This window comes from Panthera tigris, chromosome A1, assembly GCF_018350195.1.
Source record: "Panthera tigris isolate Pti1 chromosome A1, P.tigris_Pti1_mat1.1, whole genome shotgun sequence".
In the NCBI taxonomy this organism is placed as follows: domain Eukaryota; kingdom Metazoa; phylum Chordata; class Mammalia; order Carnivora; family Felidae; genus Panthera; species Panthera tigris.
The window spans coordinates 195,254,266-195,277,778 of record NC_056660.1 but is presented as its reverse complement, the minus strand read 5'-3'; the positions used below and the strand labels follow the sequence as shown (position 1 = coordinate 195,277,778).

The 23,513-nt window shown below is 55.4% G+C and overlaps 1 protein-coding gene across 4 annotated transcripts in view; it reads left to right on the top strand.

Moving 5' to 3' along the window:
* Positions 1–873: 873 nt before the first annotated feature.
* The window catches only part of NDST1 (N-deacetylase and N-sulfotransferase 1), a 62,966-nt gene continuing 40,326 nt past the window's right edge, over positions 874–23,513 (top strand). Inside the window, exon 1 of one of the 4 annotated variants that reach the window (XM_042994260.1) lies at positions 874–1,073. The gene's annotated coding sequence lies outside the window, so the exon portion shown is untranslated. Of the gene's footprint in view, positions 1,074–1,431; positions 1,544–20,789; positions 21,339–23,513 lie in introns of those variants that run through there. The other 3 variants (XM_042994269.1, XM_042994265.1, XM_042994255.1) reach the window with 3 other exon arrangements.

Below are 23,513 nucleotides of genomic sequence, written 5' to 3'. Positions count from 1 at the left end.
AATCGAATTCACCCCTCCCCCTCCGCCGCATCCCTCCTGGTTCTGGATGGTTCATGGACGCCAAAAAGCCCCTACCTAGTCAGTCAGATCTGAGCAGCCTCCATTCAGCTCTCTATGAGCCTCAGAGAAATCATCTCATGTCTCTGGGCCTCATTGTCCCCATCTGTTTCATGAGGAAGGCCACCGTAGTCTGGCCTAACTTGCAGGGTCCTTGAGATGGTTGAAATGACACTGGGGATGGGAACCCGAGGCTCAGTGGGAGAAGAAATCTGCACAAGGTCATCCACCTCTTCAGCTGCCTGTTACGTGCTGGGCGCTAGGGATTCAGCTGGGAACAACTTGTTGGGGGAGATGACATTCTAGTAAACAATGAGACCAGTAAATGAACCAGATAATCACGATAAAGGAAATAAAGGGGTTTTCAAGAGTCAGGGCAAAGGTGGGGTGGGGTGGGGTGGGGAAGGCCTGCCCAGGAGGGGTCACTCCGGCAGAGACCTGGTTGTCGGGGAGCCGTCCGGGGAGGCCCTGGGCAGTTGTCATAAGCTCAGCGGCGGCAGAGCCCGGAGGCCCCCTCGGGCCCGGCCAGGGCGCTCCCAGGGCCCCCGGAGGCGCGGCGGGCGCGGGTCTTTGTCTCCCTAGTTTTCTCTGAAGCCTCTCCGACCCCCAGCGCTGTTCCCTCTTTGACCCCGAATAACTTGTGGGCTTCCCCCGGGCTTTGTTTCCCCGGGGTCACCGCCTCCAGGACGCCCGGCAGCCGCCCGGGGCCCTCGTGGGTCCCGCATCTGACACCCCCTCCGGCCCCCGCCCCCTACCCGCTCGGAGACAGGGGTCAAAGGCAGCCCGCGTCACGTGGTCGCCGAGCAGCACCGAATCGGCCGGGAGAGCCGAGGGAGAATCCGGGTGGAAGCCGAGAAATCCAGCCCCGATAGCAGCTCCCGGTCCCGCCCCGGCCCCCGCCCCGGGGCGCTCGCCGCACGCCCGCCGGCCGCCGGGGCCTCCGGAGCCGATCTCGGGCCGGCACCCACGCTCCATCACGGGATCGAACCCCGCTCCCACGGCCGCGATTCGGGGAGGTAGGCGCCGCGGCCGGCGAGGGGAAGGGGAGACGGGCTGGGGGCCCTGGGCGCGCGGGCTCGCCCCTCTGTGCGCCGCCGGCCTGCGGGGTGCGGGGGCAGCGCGCCCCAACTTCCAGCTCTCGGGGAGACCCCCACCTCCCCGCCGCGGGACCGCGGGGCGGGGGGGTGGTGGGGGTTGGTGGGGGGTGGGGACTGCGAGCTGCCCCAGCGCGGTGCCGGGGGCCGGGACTGGGGGCTGGGCACCGGGCGGGGGAGGGGGAGGGGGACAGCGGGCGGGAGGCGGAGCGGGCGGTGGCGGCGGCTGCGGCGTGGAGCGGGGGTGGGAGCGGCGGGAGGCGGCCGGCGAGGGGTTAACCCCGGCCGGGGCCAGAGCCCGGCGGCGCCCGCACGGCCGGGGGGGAAACCCAGGCGTCCCGCGGCTCGCCGGGAGCGCCTCCTCCCCCCGGGGGGCGCCCCAGCCGTGGCAGGTAAGAGGCTGGGAGGGCCGGGGCCAGCCAGTCCCCTGTCGCCGGGCCGGCGGGGCCCGAGCCGGGCGTGCAGGCCGCGCGGGGCCCAAGCGGCCGCCGGCGCAAGTTTAGTGCGGGCGGGCGCCGGGCGGGCGAGCCGAGTCTGCCGGGCCCCGCGCACGGGGGTGGGAGGACAAAGGGGTGGGGGGCCGCGCTGGGGCTGGGGGCAGGCCGGGGTGCGGGCGAGGGCAGCGCGGCAGCTGTAGGTCACGGATAATGTCACTCACGAGGAATGCCCCCTCCCCCTCCCCTACTCCCGAACAGGGGAAACTTTTGTCTGGCGAGGGAGGGGGTTAGAGGCCGGGTCCCCGCTTGGGGCAGGGTGAGGCGGCCGGACCGGTTTTCTCGGGGCTGCGAGAGCGGCCTGGTCTCTAACTCTCTTCCTCTCTCTGGTTCTCGGAGCGTGGAGCCTCCGCTTTGAACGCTGCTCTTTAACACCCTGGGACGGGGTGAGGAGGGGGCACTGGGCCAGGATGGGAATCTGGGGACTGGCCTCCTGGCTCTTAACTGGATTGAGCACAGAGGTCAGCCAGGAGCCATGCCAGGCCCAGGGGATTCAGGACCCCACCCCTGTCTACCCCTGTCTAGCCCCAGCGCTGTACTCCCCCCCCCCCAATCATTCAGAATGGCCTCAGGCAGTCCTGCCCCTGGTCTTGAGGTGCAGACTGACCTGGATGTCTGTCACTTCCCAGCTCTGTGACCTTGGGCTGGTTCCTTACCTTTCCCTCACCTCAGTTTCCTCACCTGTAAAATGGGAAAAATATAGTATATTCTAGAATAAGGATGAGATGAAAATCTGTGGTACCTCAGTAAACTGTGGCATGTTTATATTCAACAAGTATTTATTGCATGTTTACTATGTGCCAGGCACTGGGCTAATTGTTTTGCTTTGTTTTTTAATGTTTACTTATTTTTGAGAGAGAGACAGAGTACAAGCAGGGGAGGTGCAGAGAGGGAGACACAGAATCCCAAGCAGGCTCCAGGGTCTGAGCTGTCAGCACAGAGCCTGATGTGGGGCTCGAACCCTCGAACAGGGAGATCATGACCTGAAGCCGAAGTGAGACGCTTAACCAACTGAACCACCCAGGCGCCCTGGGCTGTTTTATATATATTATTTTCTTCAGTTCTCCCGCTTTACTATGAACCACATTTCACCGAGGGGGAAACTGAGGCACAGGATGGTAAAGTCTGTGCAGGTGAGAAGTGATGGAACTTGGATTTGACTCTCCTCCCCTAGCCTGAGTCTCATCTACAGGTCTCTATAAAGTCCTGCTGTGACTGAGCTCATGGTGTCATTTTCAGTTGAAATTATGAGGACACTTGTCCCCTCTCCCCATCACCCTCACCCCCAGGTGCTGCTCCTTCTGCCTGGTACTGGTGCAGGTTGAGGTCTTGTGCCCTGGCTCTTGTTACTGTGGGCAGCTGGACCAGGAGGGAAGTCCAGTGGAGCCTGGGCCCGGACCTCTATGGTGGTCCGACTTCTGTTGCTGGCTGGGTCCGTGGCAGGAATGCTCTCCCAGTGAGGGTGGTGCAGGAGGAGCTGGTCTCCCTGGCTCCAGCTAGGGACAGCTGGTGGCTTTGTCAACAGGCCTGTCCCCGGCACCCAGGAGAAGGCAGAACCTTTCATCTCCATTCAGACCAGGTCACTTTTAGATCAGCAGGGGACAGAGGTAGGGCCAAGAAGCCGAGCCCTTGGGGGCGATGAGAGAGAAGGCCAAAGGATTTATATCACAGGTGTCCACTTGTGTGACTCATCAGCAGGGTCCTTATTGCTAAACTAATGGCCTGCCCTAGGTGCTGCAGCCCCAAAGGTCCCCGAGGACAGTAATAGGAGGTGGACTTTGAGCCACGGTCAGGATTACAGAATCCTAATGGAAAATGCTTGTGTGTACTGGGTTTCTGAACCTGGGGCACAGTGTAGACCCTCAGTAAATACTCTGAGTGAATATGCATGGACCCAGACTTCCGCCGGTTTCAGTGCTCTGTGCTGGCCCAGTCTTTTGGTGAGGGAACCATCTCATGACTGCTGATCAGGCTCTTATTGGGGGCCTTGAGTAATTTCTTTAAACATGGAAAACAAATTTCTAGTTAATAAATGACATCTTAAAACAATGGAGTGGGGTAGAGAATGAAGGTTCTTGGGAAATGAAAGTTTGCGTGCACATTACTGTCCTAGATGCTCCGAGGGCTGTGCCAGCACTGCGTCTGGGATTTGCAGGGTCTGTAGGTTTTTGGTAGGCTCCACGAACAGGGGGCCTTCCTGGGCTGACAGACCACTGTCAGCCTCTAGGAACAAGAGTGGAAATTCCACTACTAGCTGGACTTTGAGGGGACTCAGAAATGCGGGGCGATGAGTGGAGGGGCTGGGTGGGTGAAAGGAGCCCTGAGGGATGGGGGTGACCCTTTGGCATGAGGCCAGACTGTCCTTGTCCTCGTGATCAGAGCAGAAAGAGAGGCCTCTGGGAGAATCAACAGGTGAGGGAAGGAGCCAGCAAGCAAGAAAAAATGGATAGTGAACCTCCTGTCAATAAGGGGCATGCAAGAAACAGTTTTAATTCACAAGTTGAGGATGTGGTCGAGTGTGAAATCATAGGCTGAGGGTTGGCCCAGGAGCCAACTGAGAAACTGCATCTGTGACACGTAGAAACGGGCTCTGGTCTCAGCAGCTCCGAGCTCTCTCTGCTCTGGGCTTTGGGCCTGCTCGACCCGTCCGTCTTCCATACTTTGGGACCAAAGCCAGGCCTGCAAGTCCCTAGAGACTGGGCAGACTTCTGCTGGCTTGGAATTTGGTTTGGGTATGGCTTGAAATATCTGGACTGTTTGGAGGACTTGGACATACTTTACATGAAATGGAACATTAGGGTAATTTGTTAAATATGTATGGAAACTGTCTGCGGGGTGGGGTGATGGGGAAACGAAATGGGGTGAGGGTGAGGTGCTGCTTGTTTCTGAGTGGAGAGGCTGCTGGTCTGATGGGGGAGGGAAGACGAGGCTCCGTGATGGTGGAGAGGCAGGACGTGGTCAGTGATAGATGGGCTTTGGAAGGTCAGTAGAGGGGAAAAGCTCTACTGGTTGTTAACGTCGGCAGGGCTTCCTGGGAGAGGAAGTGTTTGTGAGGATGCAGGCTGTGGGAAGGGGGGCAGTGGAAGGCAAGATTGGGTTCTGGGGACTTTGCAGCATCCTGCTCAGGAGTTTGGATTTTATTCTGTAGCCGGTGGAGAGGACAGAGGGTGGTAAGCAGCTCGTTGAGTCGATGCCTGTTGCCGTGTCTCGTGCCAGGCTCCTTACAGACGCTCCACTGAAATCTCACAATACCCCTGCAGAGTAGCTGCTGCCGCCGGTAATCCCCACCCCTGCCCCATTTCCAGATGGGGAAATGGAGGCTCAGAGGCCTTGAGTCACTTACAGAGCGGTATTGGAACACAGGCCAGAACTGCTTTTGCCCCAGTGTGCTGTTCCTCTCAGAGGTCATTTGGCCAAAGATGGTGGTGAGACTGGTTGTGTTGAGACCAGCTCAGAGATGATACGAGTTGGGGTCCAGCAGAGAGCTGAGCAGAGTCTGACTCAGGCGGTGGGACTGAGGAAAGGAGGAGGAGGAGGCTGAAGGACTTTGTAGCTGCTTTGGGGCTCAGGCTCATCACAGGTGACCTGAGGTTTGGGGAAGGACCCTTAAGTGACAGCGTCACTGCTTCCAACCCCTGGCAGGGCTCTCTGTGGGCAGAGGGCATAGTCTTGTCCCGTGCCTCCTGAGGGCAGAGACAGCAGCAAGAGTGACAGGAGGCTAACGGGAATACGATGCCTCAGGAGAGGCGAGGTCTCCATTGCTAAAGGTAAACAGTGACCCTGGAGAGAGGGAAAGGATGCCGAAGGCGTGTGCTGGGAGGGTCAGACCTGGGTGACCTCTTTCAGTTCCCTTTTCTTCTGAGAATCTCAGCAGTTGGGGTAGTGCTCGGCCCATTTCCACCCCCTGTTTTTCTCATAGCTCTTCAGAGCTGCCCCTTCCTGTGCTTCTTGGGAAGTTCCCCATGCTGGCCTGGCCTGCAGTGCTCTGCCTGGGAGAGTCCTTACCCTGTGGAACACACTCAGCACAGCTGACCTTCCAGGGGCCCCTCGGGATGTCTGGACCAGCTGCCAGAGCAGCCGGGACTGTGGTTTCAGAGGGCTGGAACCTTAGGCTTCTATTTCCCCGTCTGTGAAATGGGTTCAGTCTCTCTTTCCTCAAATGTGTGGAAAGAAAGCTGAATCATGAATCAGTCTGAACCAGTAGGAGTTGAAGGGAAGGGCCAGTGGGTTTGAAAGTGAGGAGCGGGAGGGGTGGAGGCAGGGCTGTCCCCCGCCTGCCCTTCAGCAATGGTTAATGCAGGGTCTCCTGGTCTTGAAAGGTCACCAGTAGAGGCGCTTTCTCCTGCCTGTGGGGGCTGGTACAAAGTTCTGCCCATCAGCTTCAACTCGGAGGTTTGGAGCTTGATAGAAGGTGTGGATGTGAATGTCTGAAACTGTATGGCCTCCGGGGTAGAGATAGTCTGCCACCAAAGGAGTCACAGAGGGGACCAAATCTCTTCCCTAGATGGAGGAGAGTTTACATTAAGCTGCCTCCTAGCCCTTTTTATTTCTACCAGTCTTGTTTCTTGATTCAGACTGGATTAATCTAATGTTAAACATATGCATTGTAAATGAGCATTTGCTTATTTGGAGGGTAAGGTATGGGAGGTAGCCCGCTATGTGACCAGTGCCCCATCTCCCATTCCCCCACAAGCCTCAGCAGAACCTACCCGTCTCTGCTCATGGCGAGGATGCTGAACCCCAGTCACTTGCCCTCACCCCCCAATAGTCCCCCACTGAGGCCCAGCTCCGGTGTTACCACTTCCCTACAGTCATTCCTGATGCCATTGGACATTGCCTGCTCCCTACTTTTGCATGGGAAGAGCCTACTATATGGCCCTGTCATGGGGCCCTTCACACACCTGGCTTTGAATTCTGGTTTCTTAGGGACATGTCTCATTTCTTCTAGGCTCCAGGGTTTGGAGGCAGGGGCTGTGTGTGGCCCATTTCACCAGGGGGGAGCATTGCAGAGTGGAGTCAAAAGTCATGGGTTCAAGGGGGCGCCTGGGTGGCTCAGTCGGTTAAGCGTCCGACTTCGGCTCAGGTCACGATCTCGCAGTCTGTGAGTTCGAGCCCCGCGTCGGGCTCTGTGCTGACAGCTCAGAGCCTGGAGCCTCGTTCGGATTCTGTGTCTCCGTCTCTCTCTGCTCCTCCCCTGTTCATGCTCTGTCTCTCTCTGTCTCAAAAATAAATAAACGTTAAAAAAAAAAAAATTAAAAAAAAATAAAAATTAAAAAAAAGTCATGGGTTCAAGTCCCAGCTCTGTCATCATTAGCTGTGGGATCTAGAGAAAATTACCTAAATCTTAAATCCCTCTAGGCTTTAACCAATGAGGATAGTAATAGTCCTGTTTTGCTAGGAGAGTTGAACAGATCAGTGCCTCACCCAGAGTAAGAGCCCAGTAAGTAGCTCTTCAAAGATAACAATGGGTATTAATATTGTTTATACCTAGGGGGTGGTCTGTCTTTTCCGAGATGGAAGGAAGAATCCTTAGGGTTTGAGTTCCTGAACATTCTGTCTCATAGCCTGGGAATGTTTATTTGGAAGAGGAAACTGAGGCCCAGAGAGACTGGGCAATTTGCACGGGGTGTGGGAGCCGCCAGTCTTATCCAGGAGGCCGGACAGGATTTCTTCTGTTACACCTGTTTTTCCTCTTTTGTCCTTTCCATCAAGGTTAAGGTGCTCAAGTTCCGTAAGGGCCCGTGTCCTCCCTAGTGGCCATGTTGAATGGTATCTAAAACTTATGCCAGATAAGTTGGCCTGGCTGGTAGGTCCTGTGGCTGTCCTTGAGAGGAGGGCACCATGCCCTAGACTGTGCACACTGTGGGCTCGCACCTCCAGAGGCCTCCCACCGAGCCTCCCTGTGCCCTGGGAAGGGGGACGGGATGATGTCAGGGAGAGGTGGCCTGGTGTAGATCTTGGGGCAGGTCACTAGAACACAGGCAGGGCAGAGGCTGGGAGCTAGGCTCTGGACCCAGATGGCCTTGCTGGATCATTTCCTACTTGTGGCACCTTGGGAAGCTCTTCAGTGCCTTCCTCCATTCAAAGGGGATAGTAACGGTCCCCATCTCACAGCATTTCGAAAGATAATGCAGGAAAGATGCTTAACTATAAGCTGAGTCCATGTGAGTTATGATTATTGTTGTAGCTGGTGATGTTGCTATTGAACAGGGAGCTCATTCCATCCTCCCCAGAGCAGGAGGAAATAGACACTTGTGTCACCCCTCCTGGTAGCAGGTGTGGCCACTAAGGCTTAGCGAAGTGGAAGGGTCAGCCTTTGCGGCGTGGGGGGCGGGGGGGGGCGGCAGTTCAGGCTCAAGGGATTACCATTACGGGCTGCTGGTTTCTAAGGGGCTGCTCTGGCCAGACAGAGCAGACTTACTCTGTAAGGCACCGGAAATGAGGAAACGTAAGCATGCTCAGAGCTAGCCAAGACGGAAGGGGTTGTGTGGGGAGGTGTGGGGCAGAATCCCAGGGCTCACATGGTTGAGATGTGGTGGAGACTCTGGCCTCGTTCGCACCCGAGGTCTGGCTGAACGAGGCAGGGTGTGGATTCTCATCACCCCTCGGGCCGGCCATGGATCGGCCTGTCTGGGCAGGTCTGGGGTGGCGGTCGGCGGAGGTCTGCCGTAATCATTGTTCAGTGGCAGCCACCTCTGGTCTACACTACCTGTCCAGGCAGAGGCCAGGTGAGGAGAAATGAATGTCGTCATCACAGGGCCTTCACTTATGCATCACTGTCTGTCCAGATTCCCTTCCTCCTCTTCTTAGACCATGGCAGCTCCTGCTCATGCTTTTACAGGAGGGTTAATGTCACATGCTCATGGAGGCTCTTCCTTATTCACCTGCAGGTTGAGTCAGTGGTTCTCGGGGTTGGCTTCTGGACTAGTAGCATTACCTGGGCATTACCTGGGAAGTCGCTAAAAATGCAAATCATCTGACCCCACCCCAGACCTACTGAATCAGAAACTGGGATGAGGGGGGAAGGAGGGGTCCAGCAGTCTGTTTTAAGAAGCCTCCAAGTAATGGGGCACCTGGGTGGCTCAGTTGGTTGAGCGTCCGACTTCGGCTCAGGTCATGATCTCACGGTCTATGGGTTCAAGCCCCACGTCGGACTCTGTGCTGTCATAACAGCTTGGAGCCTGGAGCTTGCTTTAGATTCTGTGTCTCCCTCTCTCTCTCTGCCCCTCCTCTGCTCACTCTCTGTCTGTCTCTCTTTGCCTCAAAAAATAAACATTAAAAAAAAAAAAAAAAAGAAGCGTCCAAGTAATGTAGGTGCATGCTAAAATTGAAGAAAAACTTGGTTAGAGGGGCGCCTGGGTGGCTCAGTCGGTTGAGTGACCAACTTCAGCTCAGGTCATGATCTCATGGTTCATGGGTTCGAGCCCTGCATCAGGCTCTGGGCTGACAGCCCAGAGCCTGGAGCCTGTTTCAGATTCTGTGTCTCCCTCTCTTTGCCCCTCTCCTGCTCATGCTCTGTCTCTTTCAAAAATAAACGAAAAGAAAAGAAAAGAAACACTTGGTTAGATAATTAAAAAAACAACAACACACTTCCCTCCTTGGGCTCTCAGCATATTCAGACACCCAGCAAATGTTGAAGACCCAGAGAAAAGCCCAGTTTTTCTCTACCCTGTCGTCAAGGATCCATCATCTCGTCACATCTCCAGGAGACACTCTTGTGACACAATAACAAGGTTCAGTGGAACCCCAAGACAATTATAGGGGACAGTGCTGGGGCCACTTAAGGAAGGCAGGATGAGGGGACTTGAAGGGTGGGAGACTTTGTGGAAGGCAAGGGTGGGTTCCAGGAACAAACCAGCTGTGTTCTGGGGCTGGGGCCAGGCAGAGAGTGTGGATCCTGCTCCAGAGAAGGGTGTGCGTGTGTGTTTGCGCATGTGTGTGTGTGATCACAGTGGTCAGATGTGGCTTGAGAGGGTTAAGGGACCTTAGCTGTCACCAGTCCAGTGGTTTTAAGCATCTCAATATTTTTATTTTTATTTATTTTTATTTTATTGAGAGAGTGCATGTGAGTGGGGGAGAGGCGCAGGGGGTGGGGGGAGAGAATCCCAAGAAGCCTGGCACAGGGCTCGATCTCATGACCCTGGGATCATGACCTGAGCTGAAACCAAGTGTCAGATACTCAACTGACTGAGCCACCCAGGCACCCCAACTATGTCAATAATTTTAATGAAGATGATCATATCATTTTCACTCAACAATTTTTGAGACCTTATCTGCTTACTCAGCATAATCCTATAAAGTAGGCACTATTATTGTCCCCGTTTTATAGATGAAAATACTGAGGCCATACAGCCATAAGGTGATAGATCTAGGAATTCTGTAGAATTCTATAGAGGTGCTTGGAAACACGATCTCTTTGGAAGAAGGGAAGTGGGAGATTGTCTTGGAATGTTTATGTAGCAGACCCCACTTGGACTGGTTTTTTAAAGATGCAAAAATATATCATATATCAAATGAGTGAATTAGGTTTTGGCGGGGGTGATGGGATTGTGTTGGGATGATTGGGGCTGAAGCCTCCATGTTGGGGCCTCCACTGGACACTGTCATTCTTTCTGTCTTATGGACGGCCATTTGAGGTACACAGAGACTCACTCAGTGCTGAGTTCAAGGTCCCACAGCTAGGACAGGAGATAAAATCAGAGAAAGAAAAGAACCCTCTTCTGGTTCTAGGAGGAGGGGTAGGGGTGGGGGTCAAGATCAGAGCCCACTGTCCAGTGCTGTCCTTTTCTGCCTCAGTGTCACCAAGGTACTGCTGAGGAACTGGAGGGCTTTCCTGACACAGCGGGAACCCCTTCGTTTCTCAGTGGTGAACCAAGCAACAGGGACTTGCCCACACAGGGCCACACATGGCGTCATGATGGGGACCCGAACCCGGCGCTGTCTCTGTTCTGACCAGGGAAGGCTTTGTTTCCCGAAAACTGCCCCTGCACCCCACCCCATCTTTGGCCGGCTGGGTAGCCATAGCCCTCGGGGTAGCCCAGGGCAGTGCTGGGGGCCGAGACGGGAGTGTCCTGGGGAGAAAGCTGCCAAGGAGAGGCGGGGCCGCCTCCGAGGGAAGAACACTCAGAAGCCCAAACCCCAGACGGAAACCCAGTGTATTTTCTAGGTCCTGAGAGGATATTTGGAACAATGGAAGTAGGATGGGGGAAGTTGGACTATAAAAAGGGCTTCTTGATATCCTTTTTAAAAAAAAGTCGTCTTTAGGTTGGACTTTTGTTTCTCTGAAGGATGTTTATGTAACTTCCTGAAAGCAGGGTCCCAGGGCGGCACAGTTTGTCAGATGCCACTGTTTATACACTCGGCTTTGAGCTGGGAAGGACTTGATAGGGTGGTCTCCACATTTGACAATTGGTGGAACTGAGGCTCTGAGAGGCAGGATGAGCCTACCTGAGGTCACGCAGTGAGACAGCGGGAGACTTGGCACTGGAGCCTGGGTCTTCTGGGGCCTTGCAAGGGGCTGTTGTCTTGACCCACTCCTCCCAGGGCCGTGGCTGGCATGGGAGCTGGGCAGGGGCCATGGAGGGGTCCCCCTGGGAAACACTCAAAGCTCTGGAGGTAGGGCAAGGCCAGGGCTGGTCTGTAGTGAGGTGGGCTCCCTGGATGTTGAGTTGTGCGGTGGGTGGGAGGCTGGGATGGTGTGCTTGGTGATGCCACCCCCGTCCAGATGCCGGGGCCCAGCTGTTCCCCGTCTGCCCAGCAGCTGGGAGCTGTGACTCACACCCAGTGGGTGCAAAGGCAAGGGCTATTGTACGTCGTGATTTATCCTGTTCTCCTAGCCCCGAAGGGATGACTAGACCCTGAGCCCTGGTTCGTGCCCACGCCTATGAACTTAAGCAGCTGTGAGTTTGGGCCCTGTGTTTATAGATATGAGGCATCCCAAAGGGCTCGGGGGAATCCTCTTTCTCTGCCACCTCCTATCTCTTGATCCTACGTATCCTATGATCTTGACTCATCCATTGTCACCAGTGCAGGAGTCTGCGTGCCCCTGAAATCACGCACAACATTTCGTGGGGATTTCTATGCATTTTTTCCTGCAGAGAGAGTCTGTAGGTTTCATCAGGTTTTCAGAGGACTCGACTCCCCGCCCCCCCCACCCCGCCTCCCCGCCAAGTGCTGACAGGAGGACAGGGGCCCACATGCGTGTACTGCCTGCTGCGAGGAGTTGCTGAAGGGGCAGGGTGGTTCCAGTGTTCTAGCAGAAAGTAGCCTGGTGGCAGCAGGTGGTGCAGAGCGTGGTCTCAGAGGCCAGTATTGGGGTCTAAGCCACACCCTTCAGTTAGAAGGCCCGTGACCTTGGATAGGTTGCTGTGTCTGTGCTTCAGTTTCCCAATCTGTGAAATGGGAGTAATAATTGTCATCTCATGGTGTTACTGACTTTTAAATAAGAGAATCCATGAAAGGACTTATCCCAGTGCCTGATACAAAGTCATTACTCAGTAAAAGTTTGCTATTATTATTAGTTCCAGCTCTGTAGTCCTCTTAAGTGCCTTATCTTGGGGTATTAGTCTCCACCTTTAGCTCTGTACTCTGTGTTGGGCTTTCCAGGCTCTGCAAGGCAAGGTTGGAGAGTAGGGGTAGACAGGGAGGGAGGGAGAACCCTCTCTGTATTTCTGGGCCTCTCTAGCCCAGGCCCTCCCTGGTGCCTTGAACGTGGCTTTGTCCTGAGGCAGGCTTATGTAACCAGCCAGGCCTGGCCAGGCAGGACACGATTCTTAACCTCGTTTTGTCCTCCATTGTCTCTACCTCTGATGGAGCTGTTGCATTAGTTGATCTGTTCCTCAAGCTCCAGGGATGAAATTAACCTGTGCTATCCTGCCGCCAAGTGATGTAATCAGGAGGTTTGCTGGGAAGGTGGCCCCTCCTACCTCCTGGGGATGTTCAGAGCTGATGCCTCTGTGCCTGCTTTGGGGACGGAGACAAGGACTCTTCTTTAAGAGGAAAGACAGGCCATAGGCTAGGGGGCCTTTGACCCATGGCCCCTGTGGTTCCAGTGGGTGTGCGTACCCCTCCCCAGGATTCCCTCCCAGGAGTGAAGCCCCACCATCTGGCAGCCCACACCAGTTCTCTCCCAGGAAGCCTTCCGGGGACCTCAGCTGCAGGGGAGTTGGCTTCCGCTGAGCTCCATGGCACGTTCTGTGTCCCTTTCAGGAAAACAGAGGCCACAAACTGGCAGGCCACATCTGCCCCATGGGCACATCCTACTTAACCCATGCCAAAAATTGAGCTAATTGCCAAGAGGAGATTTCACCTAAAAATCCCTATTTCTGGCTTTACTTCACAAATTGGAAGATTGGAAGACCTTGAGCCTACGTTCTTTTATTTATTTATATTTATTTATTTATTTATTTATTGTTTTTTTTTTTAATATGAAATTTATTGTCAAATTAGTTCCCATACAACACCCAGTGCTCATCCCAACAGGTGCCCTCCTCAGTGCCCATCACCCACCCTCCCCTCCCTCCCACCCCCTGAGCCTGCATTCTTAACACACACTTACCTGTTTTTTCTGGCCCTCCAGGTATTTGAGTTTGTAACCCTATCCTGGAGTCATGAACTACTTTCTTTCTTGTGTTATATAGTGTTGTTCCTCGTCTGCTTTGTGAGCTCTTTAAGAATGATGGAGGGGGGCGCCTGGGTGGCTCAGTCGGTTAGGTGTCTGACTTTGGCTCAGGTTATGATCTCAGTTTGTGGGTTCCAGCCCCGCGTCGGGTTCTGAGCTGACAGCTCCGAGCCTGGAGCCTGCTTCAGATTCTATGTCTCCCTCTCTCTCCGCTCCTCCCCCACTCATGCTCCATCTCTCTCTTGTCTCTCAAAAATAAAATAAAACATTAAAAAAAAAGAAGAATGGTGGAGGGTAGGGGGCTGGCTCATCTCTGCTCAAAGCATGGTGCTCAGGCTTAGGGCTGTGTGCACAGCAGGAGCAAATTAAATATCTCCTTTATGAATGAAGGTGTGGCAGTGCTGCTCCCCGCCGCTGGCTGCAAAGGTTCCATTTAATAGAGGCCTCTGGATCAGCCTGCCCTGTGGCCCTCGAATCCTCCTCCTCCCAGATAAGCTGTGACTGCTTAGCCACTGACCCAGGCAGCTTCTTAAGCTGCGGGTACACAGTCACTGAAGGTGTCGTCCCTATGCTGCCGTATAACCACAGAGAGGAGCATCTGACCTGTGACAGTCCCATGTTTCACTCTCCCAGGGGGTTTGGAGGAGTTTGGGGAGAGAGAGAGGCCGGGGTCAGCAGCCCTCAGATGGCACCTGTCCAGACTTCTGCGTTCTGGGGGTACAGAGAGAAAGGGGGGCATCAGCTCAGGTGTTTACTGGAATGGGCTTCCCCTCTTTTGAGCCTTTCTCTGCTTTACTCTGCTCCTAGAATACGTGCTTTATCCGTTGACTCCTCTGTCCAGATGTCTGTCCAAGGTTTATTTCACTCTTTCCGCTGAAATCCTGCACATCCCTTGAGGCCAGCTAAGCTGTGCTCCTCCTGAAAGAGGTCTTGGCTGAGAGGTTGCAGTTGTTCTGGGTGTAAGAAAAAGCTGGGAAGCTTGTAAAAACTACACGCAGATTTCTGTCCCCCATCTTTGGTTCCTTCAGTCTACGGTATAGCACCCCCTCCCCGGAAGGTTCAGACATGGGGCTCTGTAGACAGGTTTTGAGGACCCTGTCTTAACTCACGAAGCCCAGGGCTGCTAGGGAGGACCCGTGGGTGGCAGTCGGCTGTGTGACATCAATATGCCCTTTTCTCTCTCTGGGCTTCTCTTTTGCCCTCTGTGTAGGTTCCTTTCTGTGGTTGTGGCCGAAGGGGCCTTGTGAGCCATCCTTGGAGAGGATGACAGAGGGGATCAGTGCAGGTGCCAGTGTCTGGGTGGGGTGAGGCCACCTGTCACTGGGCCAGGCCCAGAGAGGTTTCACATTTGTCAGGTCATCATGGGAGGAGGGAGGCTATAAGCCTGTCAGAGTGGGCAGGCGCTATGGCCTGGGTATCAGGCCCCATAGAGAGGACCTGAGCCCAGCGAAGTTGGAGTCTAGCCTGTGTGGCCCAGTGACCTGGCCACAGGCTGAGAGGTGCCGCACTGTGTGATCCAATGGCAGGCAACCTGAGGCTTCAAAGTGCAGGCCTGGACAAGCCGTTTACAGATGGGTAAACTGAGGTACAGACGGGTCACACACAAGTGCATGGAAAGTCAGGCCTAGATTCAGGTCATCTGACTCTCAGGTAAGACTACACTCCTCTGTCCCCACCTCCCTCTGTGCAGGGTCAGTGCCAGTTGACCCAGCTGGGACAATCATCTGATTGTCTGTGTTGACCTCCAGGCTAGGGCCTGGAAAAGTGAAGTTACACCGTCACAGCCACCCTGGAGGCATGAGACCGGTGGGGTGTGCAAATTAGCCTTCAAACATTCTCCATCCCATTTTTTTTGTTTTGTTTTTCCTTAAACTGTCTGATGGGCCAGCCCCCTTGGTGCCCGTCTCTCCCTGGCACTGGGCTTCATGCTCTTTATTCTGGAGACAAAGCTTCCTTCTGATGGCCCTCAGTGCTCCAACAGGAAAAGGGCAGGCGTGGCACCGGGCCGGCCTCCTCCGCCTCCTTTTGCTGGGAGCGTGGGGCAACCTTTGTCAGATGCTGGACCCGGGACCCGGCAGCACTGGGGGGCTGGGAGAGCTGGCAGCCGCAGCCCAGTCTCTGCTCCTGCCAGTGGCTGGAGCCGCCCTGTGGAGCCAGCTGTCAGACCCAGAAGTTCTCCTGCAGTGGCCAAAAGGGTGGTAAAGGCTTCAGACAGGGGCCAGGAAAAGTCCTGTTCTGGTGCAAGCAGTCAGTTGTCCCAGGACAGGTTGGGGATTTGGCCAGGAACTGTTCATGTGACAACCCTCGGGGTTTCAGCTGGCACAGGTGATCAGCCTCCAAGCGACACAGCCTCCAAGCGTCTCCAGGAGCTGCAGAAACCAAAAGATGTGTTCAAAAAAATGCTTTTTTTGTCAAGCATTTGCCTTGTTTGGGTGCTTTTCCTTGCCCTGGGACACAGCGGTGGGCAAAACAGACCATGTCCCTGTTTTGGACTTGGGGCTGACATTCTAGCGGTGGGGCAAGATCAACAAAGCAGCGAATACCAGTTCAATACTGGCTGTTTTTCAGGTGGCAAGAGGTGCCTGGAAGAAAAATAAAGCTTGGTTGGGGGTAGAAAGAGTGACTTGAGCAAATGGCCCTCCTGTGTTGGGCAGTGGTGGAAAGCCTCTGGTAAGAGGGCCGGCAGGCTCCACGAGGGAGGCGGCGGGAGCCACGGGCTGTCTGGGGAAGAGCATTTCAGGCAGAGGAAACAGCACCGCAAAGGCTTTGAGGCAGGAGGGTGTGGGGGTGTATCTGAGGGACAGCCAGGAGGCTGGTGTGGCTGGGACAGAAAGAAGAGTCACCCTTGTCGGGGATGGGACCGGAGGGAGGGCAGACTCGAGAGGACTTTGCTGTTTAGTGTGAGTAAAGGTGAAGCTGCTGAGGGGGGGCAGAGGCCGCCCTTGTTCCAGCACACATTTGGGAAGGACTGAGTGGACTACCACCCGAGAAGTGACGGCAGGGTGGAAAGCCCCCGTAGGCACTCAGATGAAGGAGGGCTCAGTGTGACCACTGTGTGGGAGGGAGCCAGAGGTCGGATTCTGGCTCAATTTCACTGGATAAGCTGATGGATTGGGTGTGGGATGTGAGAAGAAGCGGGTGCCCACAGCAAGGATTCTGGCCTGCAGCACTGGAAGGACAGCGTTGTCATTTACTGAGACAGGGAAGGCTGCATGACGAGCAGGTTTGGGGAGAGAAATGGAGATTTCAGGTCAGATGCGTTATACCGGAGCATTGGCTGGAGTGGAGGGCACGTGAGTAGAGATTGGTCCTGGGCCTTGTATTCCTGCTGCTGAAGGGGCAATTCCTGTGTGGGTGTGAGGGCTGCCCTCCCGAACTCTGAGACTCTGTTCTCTAAGAACAAATGTTTCCTGGGCCCTTCATGTTCTTTTCTCTCTTTGACAGCCTCCTACTGCTTTTCCCTTCGGAGGAAAAAGGCAGATTCCGATGGCTCGCTGTCATGGTGGTCCCAGCCTTTCTACCTGGCATGGCTCTTTGGTCGGGGGGGTGGGGGGGCGGAGGGGGCAGGCTGGAGGTGAGCCCTGGAGGCCTCAGGCCTTGTCTTGGCTCTGCTACCAATAGAGAGAGCTATCACTCTGGGCCTTGGTTTCCCCTCTTGTACACAGAAGTGGTGAGCTTGCCCCAGGGTTCTGAGGGTGGAAGGTTACGCTCGAGGCGGCCGCATAGCACGGTGGTTAAGAACCTGGGCTTCGGAGTCCAGGTATGGGTGTGCATCTTTGCCCTGCTGCTTCGCTGTGAGACTCTGGGCCAGGAACATAACCTCTCTGAGCCTTAATTTTCTCATCTGTGAAAATGGGCCAACCATGGTACCTGTGTCCGAGTTGCAGTGAGAGTTAAATGAGAAAATTTGCACAAAACACGTAGCAAAGGCCCTGGCACATCCCATTCTCTGTTAACTCAGGCTGTTAGTAGCAGTGACCTGTGCGGTGGGTCAGGGGAAGGGGTTTTGCCTGGGGGCAGTGGGAGCCATGGCAGGTTACTAAGTAGGAGTGTGTTGCACATGTGATGTGAGAGCAGCTGCGAGTGTGGGGACTTGGCCTGAGTCCTCTTGGTAAGTCCCTGACCCCTTCTACCCGCCAGAGTGAGAACTGGGGGCTGGCCCTACTGGGTTCTCCTGCCTTCCTCAGATGGGGGTCTTCACTGACCTGGCATGAGCAGCCTCTGCCTTGCACAGGTCCCTCAGGGATGGAGTGATTCTTTTCCTTAAGTTCTCCTACAGGCCTCTTGGGCTGTACATGCCAGTGACTGACCTTAGGGAATGTAAATGTGGGGCTTTGAGGGGTGGGTGACATTGAGGGGACTTGAGTTACATGTAGGGCTCTGGACAGGGCTGGGGGGGGGGGGCGGGGCAGGCCCGGAGTAGCATTCCACTGGGCACTTGACTGTGGCCTCGGTTCCTGGTCTCGGTCCAGGCTGGGTGGTGCTTGCTGCACTGGAGCCGTGGAGAGGTTGACGACGGGCGGAGGAATGTGGCCCCCTCAAGACCCACACTTCACTGGTGCCCAGGCATGCCGGCTGAGCCCTGGGCTTTCGCAAGCCTGTTTCTCCTCAGTTGAGCCATGCCAGGATGGCAAAGGACATTTCGGAGCCCCCAGGGCTCACAGCCAGGCTGTCATTAGGCATTGCTTGTTTTCCCAGGGTCCAAGCATTTTTAGAGATGGAGGGGGCTCTGGAGATATTCCAGGGACTTCTCTTAATAGCTGGGTAAATTGAGATCCAGAGAGAGCAAGGCACTTGACCAAGGTCTCACAAGGCCACCGCCCTACTATCTGTCACCTCCCTTTGTTCCCATGTCCTTTGCTTAGACTCCTGGCCTCCTGCCCGGATGTTTGTAACAGCCTCTGTCTTGTGGGCTCTCTGAGAGCTTTGTTTGTCTTCCTATTATCATACTCTTGCCTAACCTGCCAGGCACACGTGCTGCTTGAGCGTGTCTGGTCTCCCTTCCGGTCCCAGACTGAGCAGCGCAGCACAGAGGTTCTGAGCCAGCTCTCCCTTCCTAGCATGGTGACCTGGGGCAAGATAGCCACAATTTCAGAGCCTCAGTGTCTCTGTGAAAGGCAAACAGTAGTAGTACTTAATTAATGGTGGGGGGGGGGGTTAAATGAGATCATGTGTGAAGGATATTATACCTGTGAGGGCTGAGCTCTCAAAAATGGTCATTGTTATAAACGCTGACTGAACTGAAGGTCGAGGGCGCGGAGGAGTCAACAAAGCTTTGGACTGGGAGGCAGAAGATGGGCGCTCCGAGTTCACTCTCAAATACTGCCTCACTGTGTGCATTTGGGGACATCACTCCTCCTCTGGGAACCCCACTTTCCTCATTCGAGAAGGGTGGAAGAAATCCCTGCTATGTTCTTGTAAGGCTGTCATGTGATGCTAAAGCAATGTCTGTGAAAAAGCTGTGCATCTGTGTAATGATTTAAAAATGGCACGGCAGTGGCTGCGGTGTGCTGATGGCGATGAGGACGTTGTAGCCACAGGGGTGGACAACTGGCTTGGCTGCAGTCTGGTCAGTCTGCAAATGCTCAGCGCCCACACGGGCTTCCCATGCCTGCCTGCCTGCTCCCGGCCTCCACCAGCCTGCCTTTCACATCAGCCTCACCACTGCACACTCGAAGGTGTGGGAGGTGCAAAGACCCAGTGGCATCTTCCAGGCCCTGGTGGATTTTGGGTTATCTGTGGCTAATGCCATGGAATGTAGGATTATAGCCAGACACTGGTTCGAATCTCAGCTAAGCACTTCCCAACTGGGGGCCTTAGCAAGTTGCTTAACTTCCACGAGCCTCAGCTTCCATACTTGTAAGATGAAGCCCTGATGAAGTGGAGGCCAAGCATTCGGCAAAGGGCGCCATGCGTGGTTATATAGGATGGTGGTATAATGTGTTTTCTGCCTGGAGTTTGAGGACTGATGGGAGAGGGAACCATTGTGCCCATTTCTGGGGATGAGCTGTAGGTCAGAGACGCCCAGCTTGGAAACAGCAGGGCCTTTGGAGTCATCTGGCACTGCTCGCTTTGCCGGTGACCAAAGCTGGTCCTGGAGAAGAGCAGGTGCTTGGCCGAGGTCACTGGCGGGTTAGAGGAGGGCTGGGCCTCGGGTGAACTTTAAGGAGCCCCTCACTCTCGGGTGCTACTGGGAGATGGTGCTCCCTCTCAGCATCGGGCAAGTGCACACAGCAACATCTGAGAGTGGGCGCCTCCTTACCGTTTGTGTCTGCTGCCTCACTTGCCTCCCCACAGCCAGGTCTGGGACTAGAACTCCAGTCTCCTGACCCCAGGAACTGAGCCACCAGCCTTGGGAGTGCAGGGACACCTGTGAGGCACCTTCTAAGAGTCTCACAGAGGCCCCTCGGGCCCCTTTAAAAGGAATCTGCCGTAAGTAGGTCACCGGATACTTTTCACTCTATGCTCTCTAGTTTCTGTGTTCCAGAGAAAGTGAGGCCCTCCTCCCTGCCTCCCACCACCTCCTACCCCTTCCCCTGCCAGCTGTGCCTCCATGTAAGCATGTTGAGGCCCTCACACTCAATGCGTGTTGGTGGCGGGCCCCCGTCGTGGCGACAAGCCCCAGCACATCTAGAGAGATGAGGCCACTTTCATGCGTGCCTTGAGGAAAGCCTCCTGGGTCTCAGCAGGCCCGTGCTGTGCCCACCAGGCCTCCAGGAGATTAGGGAGCTTCCGTGGCTCTAAGTGACTCGAAGCTTACCCTTCCTCTTTGTTTCTCCCAGCGCATCTGGCTTCCCTCTGCGCTGGCCACAGGGCCTGGGACTTTTTCAGTCTCCCTAAGGCTTTCCTGTCTTGTGGGCAGCCTAGTCTTGGGACATCCATCTGGGCCAGTGGCCCCATCACCACCAGTGGGCCTGTCAGCTAGTCCTCAGGTGGCTGTTAAGAGGTAGCCAAGGCCGCTAATCCCTGCAGGAGTTCTTAGGATTTATCCAGGCCCCGGAAGGTGGTCCTGGGCCACCCTTATGACGTGACATGAGGGAACTTGGACAATTAGCCCAGTCTCTGTCCCTGGGCCCACGCATACAAAAACTCCATCTTTTTTTTCCCTACCCTGACTCTCAGGGCCTGGAATTCTGCCATTAGCAAGTTGCCTTGTGCTCTCCTTGACGTCCTCTAAAAAGGCAGATACTCCTGCATGTGGACAGTCCTACGTGTTTACTGCTAAAGAGTAAAGCCAGGCTAGCCTGGCCCTTTTCCAGCTGCCTGTGTGACCGTGGCCATGTTGCTTCTCCTCTCTGGCCTACCTAAGGCCCTTTCACCTAACACCTCAACACACTGGTCTGGATTCTACACCTTCCACACTCTGGCAGTTACCCTTCTTCCTCCTCTGCTGGGCGGACAGTGGGAAGGACCCCGCAGCTGAGTCGGGATGGGGGCAGGGCCCAGAAGCCAGTGTCACCACCAGCGGGCCCAGATAGCTGAGCGGATATCATATCATCATATCGGGCCTACTTCCTGTTCTTTTCAGGACAGGTGGGGAAGCAGGTCTGGAGGGGGAAGGCTCTTGCTTCACATAGGAAGTCAGGTGGAGCTGTAGCCATAGAGCAGATTTCCTTGCGGCCAGCGCGGGTTCCTCCACTGCCGGTTGCACCTTTCATGAGAGTGTCTGGAGGGCTCATCAGCATGAGGGCCAGGGACGTGCTTTCTCCTCCTCCATGGAAGGCGCCTCTAGGCTGGGGCCTCTGCCTGTTGTGGGGCCCCTGAGTGTGGGGCAGAAGCAAGCAGGACATCCTCTTCCTGAGGTCCAGGAGGGAGGGGCCGGTGGCCTCTGGCAAGGAACCTGGTGGTGAGGGGCCTGGAGGCTTCCGGAACATGGTTGGTGGCTCAGGATGCCCTAGAGCCACCACTCCCTCCCTCTTTCCCTCCCTCCCTCCCAGGGAGGGGACTGGCTGAGAGTAATGCCATTTGTCCTAGCTCTGGGATTAGGTGCGGCCTCGTCAAGTGAGGAGCGTGCAGCCATTAAGAGGACGCAGTGAAGGGAAGCCGAGCCCAGCGCTGCTGCCTGGAGGTCTGGTGGGTCTTATCATTCTCTCCCCGGCCTTCCCTTACCCTCTGACCACAGCCCCTAGGCCCCTCCCTTCTGTCCAGTCCTCCCAGGTGTGTCTGGATGTGTGTGCACCAGTAGTGTGGGCACGTTCACAGCCATGCAGGAGGGGCCCGGGTGAGCAGGGAGTGGGACAGCCTGGCCCCAAGCCTGGCCCTGGATCCTATCTGCATTTAGGACCAGGAGCAGGTTCCTGAAGTGTCTCAGCCCCTGGGGCAGCCCCAGAGAGATGGCTCGGGGCTGACCTGGCAGATTCCTGTCGGAGGAGAAGGAGGTAGTGGCCGAGGGGTAGGAAGGAAGGGCTGTTTCTCTTGATAGTTCTGTGATCCTGTGAACCCATGGAAGCCAACAGGTCCAAGAGTTAAAGATTACTGCAGGGCCATTGGGGGGAGCAGGAATGGCGAGGTCCCAGGGCGCTGAGAGGTCACATTCATGGCCTCAGTCTTGTCTACACTTGTGAAAGCCACAACATGTCAAAGCCAGGACTCCTGGGCAGTTCCCCTGTTCTTATTTGGTGTGTGTTTGGGGGGGGGGGGATGGGGGAGTGGTCACAGCCACCCTGCATTTGTTTGGAATGCAGTATCTGTCTGGGGAGAGCCCTCTAACAGCTTTCATAGATTCTGGAAGGGTTCTGTAACCCAGGAGGTCACAAACTTCCGATCTAGTGCACACCCCTCGTTGTCTAGTGGAGGAAACAGAGGTGAGGAGAAGGGAAGGGTCTTGCCCAGGGGCACCTAGGGAGCGAGTGGCAGGGCTGGGATGCTGATGTGGACCCCAGGCCCACATGGGTTTTGGCTTCTGTACCCATGAGATGGAGCGCTCCCCACCGCCTAGCAGTACAGCTGCTTTATGGAATCTCTCGGGGGGCATCTGGTGACCTGGGGTGGACCTGTGGAAGGACAGGGGCTGGGACTGACCAGCCTTGCCTGGCTCCTCTGCAGGGGTGGCAGATGGGGGTGGGGAGGTTCAGGGCATGATAAACTTGTTTCTACGTCACTGGGAAAAAATGACAAATAAATGGGGTCATGGTAGTACCTGGTGTGCCACAGACCCGTGAGGCATGCTGGTCACCATTTTCCTTCGAGTTGGCCCTCGAAGTTGAGATGTCCTACTTCTTCTTACCCTCACTCCTTCGTCTCTTCTTCCTTCACTTGAGGCTGCTGCCTGGGCCATGGAGGCGGCCCCCTTTCTAACATGGACACCTGCTTGTCAGAGGTGACCGAGGCCCCTGGGGCAGGGGAAGGTGAGGACCCTCTGGCTGAGGTCTTGCCTTTCTGGGAACCTGTGGTGTCCTACTCTGCCAGTAAAGACTTTCCCATTCCTGAAGAAATTGGGTCAGCCTGTGTTTAGGTAGCTGGGATGGGTCATCGGCAGGAAACCTCTCTAGGCCACAGACCTCACTCAAGAATGGTGTGGAATGCTGAGCATAAGGACTGTCTATGGGTTACAAATAGCCCACCTTGGAGGACTGGCCCAGGGTCATCCTAAGCTCTGCCTCTGCCTAGCTGGGTGACTTTCAGTCGGTTGCTTACCCTCTCTGAGCCTAGGTTTCGTCATCTGTAAAGTGCATATATCAGTGACCCCACCTCTCTGGGTGTGAGGATTGGGTGTGACAGATCAGAGCAGGCTCTCAGCACTGACCCACTGTGGGGCTGGTGAGTTATCAGGAGCTCAGCCAGTGCTGGCTGCCGTCCGGCAGGGAGGTTATGAGATTTGCAGGGAACTATCATTCCATTCCTTTTGAATGCCTATGATCTGAGCCTAAGAAAAATAGGAATGGATTCGACTCTGTCATCGATGGATTTGGGGGTTGGGTGGAGAGAGCCCTATTTGGGGAAGCTTCATGGGCTAGTGAAGAGCATGCCCTGTGATGGGCCTCCCCGTCTTGGTCTGTTAGGAGCTTTGGTGGGACTGGGGGGCAGCTGGTCCTGACCTGTCTTGTTCCTGACTCCGCCCCTCCCCACAGGCTGTCTTGTTTGTTTGCTTGCGAAACCCTTTCTTCAGAGCTAGTGCATAGGTAAACTCTCAACTCCGGGCCTGTTGGAGGAAAGACAGCTTCTCAACAAGTAGGGTCTAAGTTCCTGAGGTTTTTTTGTTGAGCATTCCCTGCTGGGGAACCCAGAACAAATCCCAGGTTAGGAACC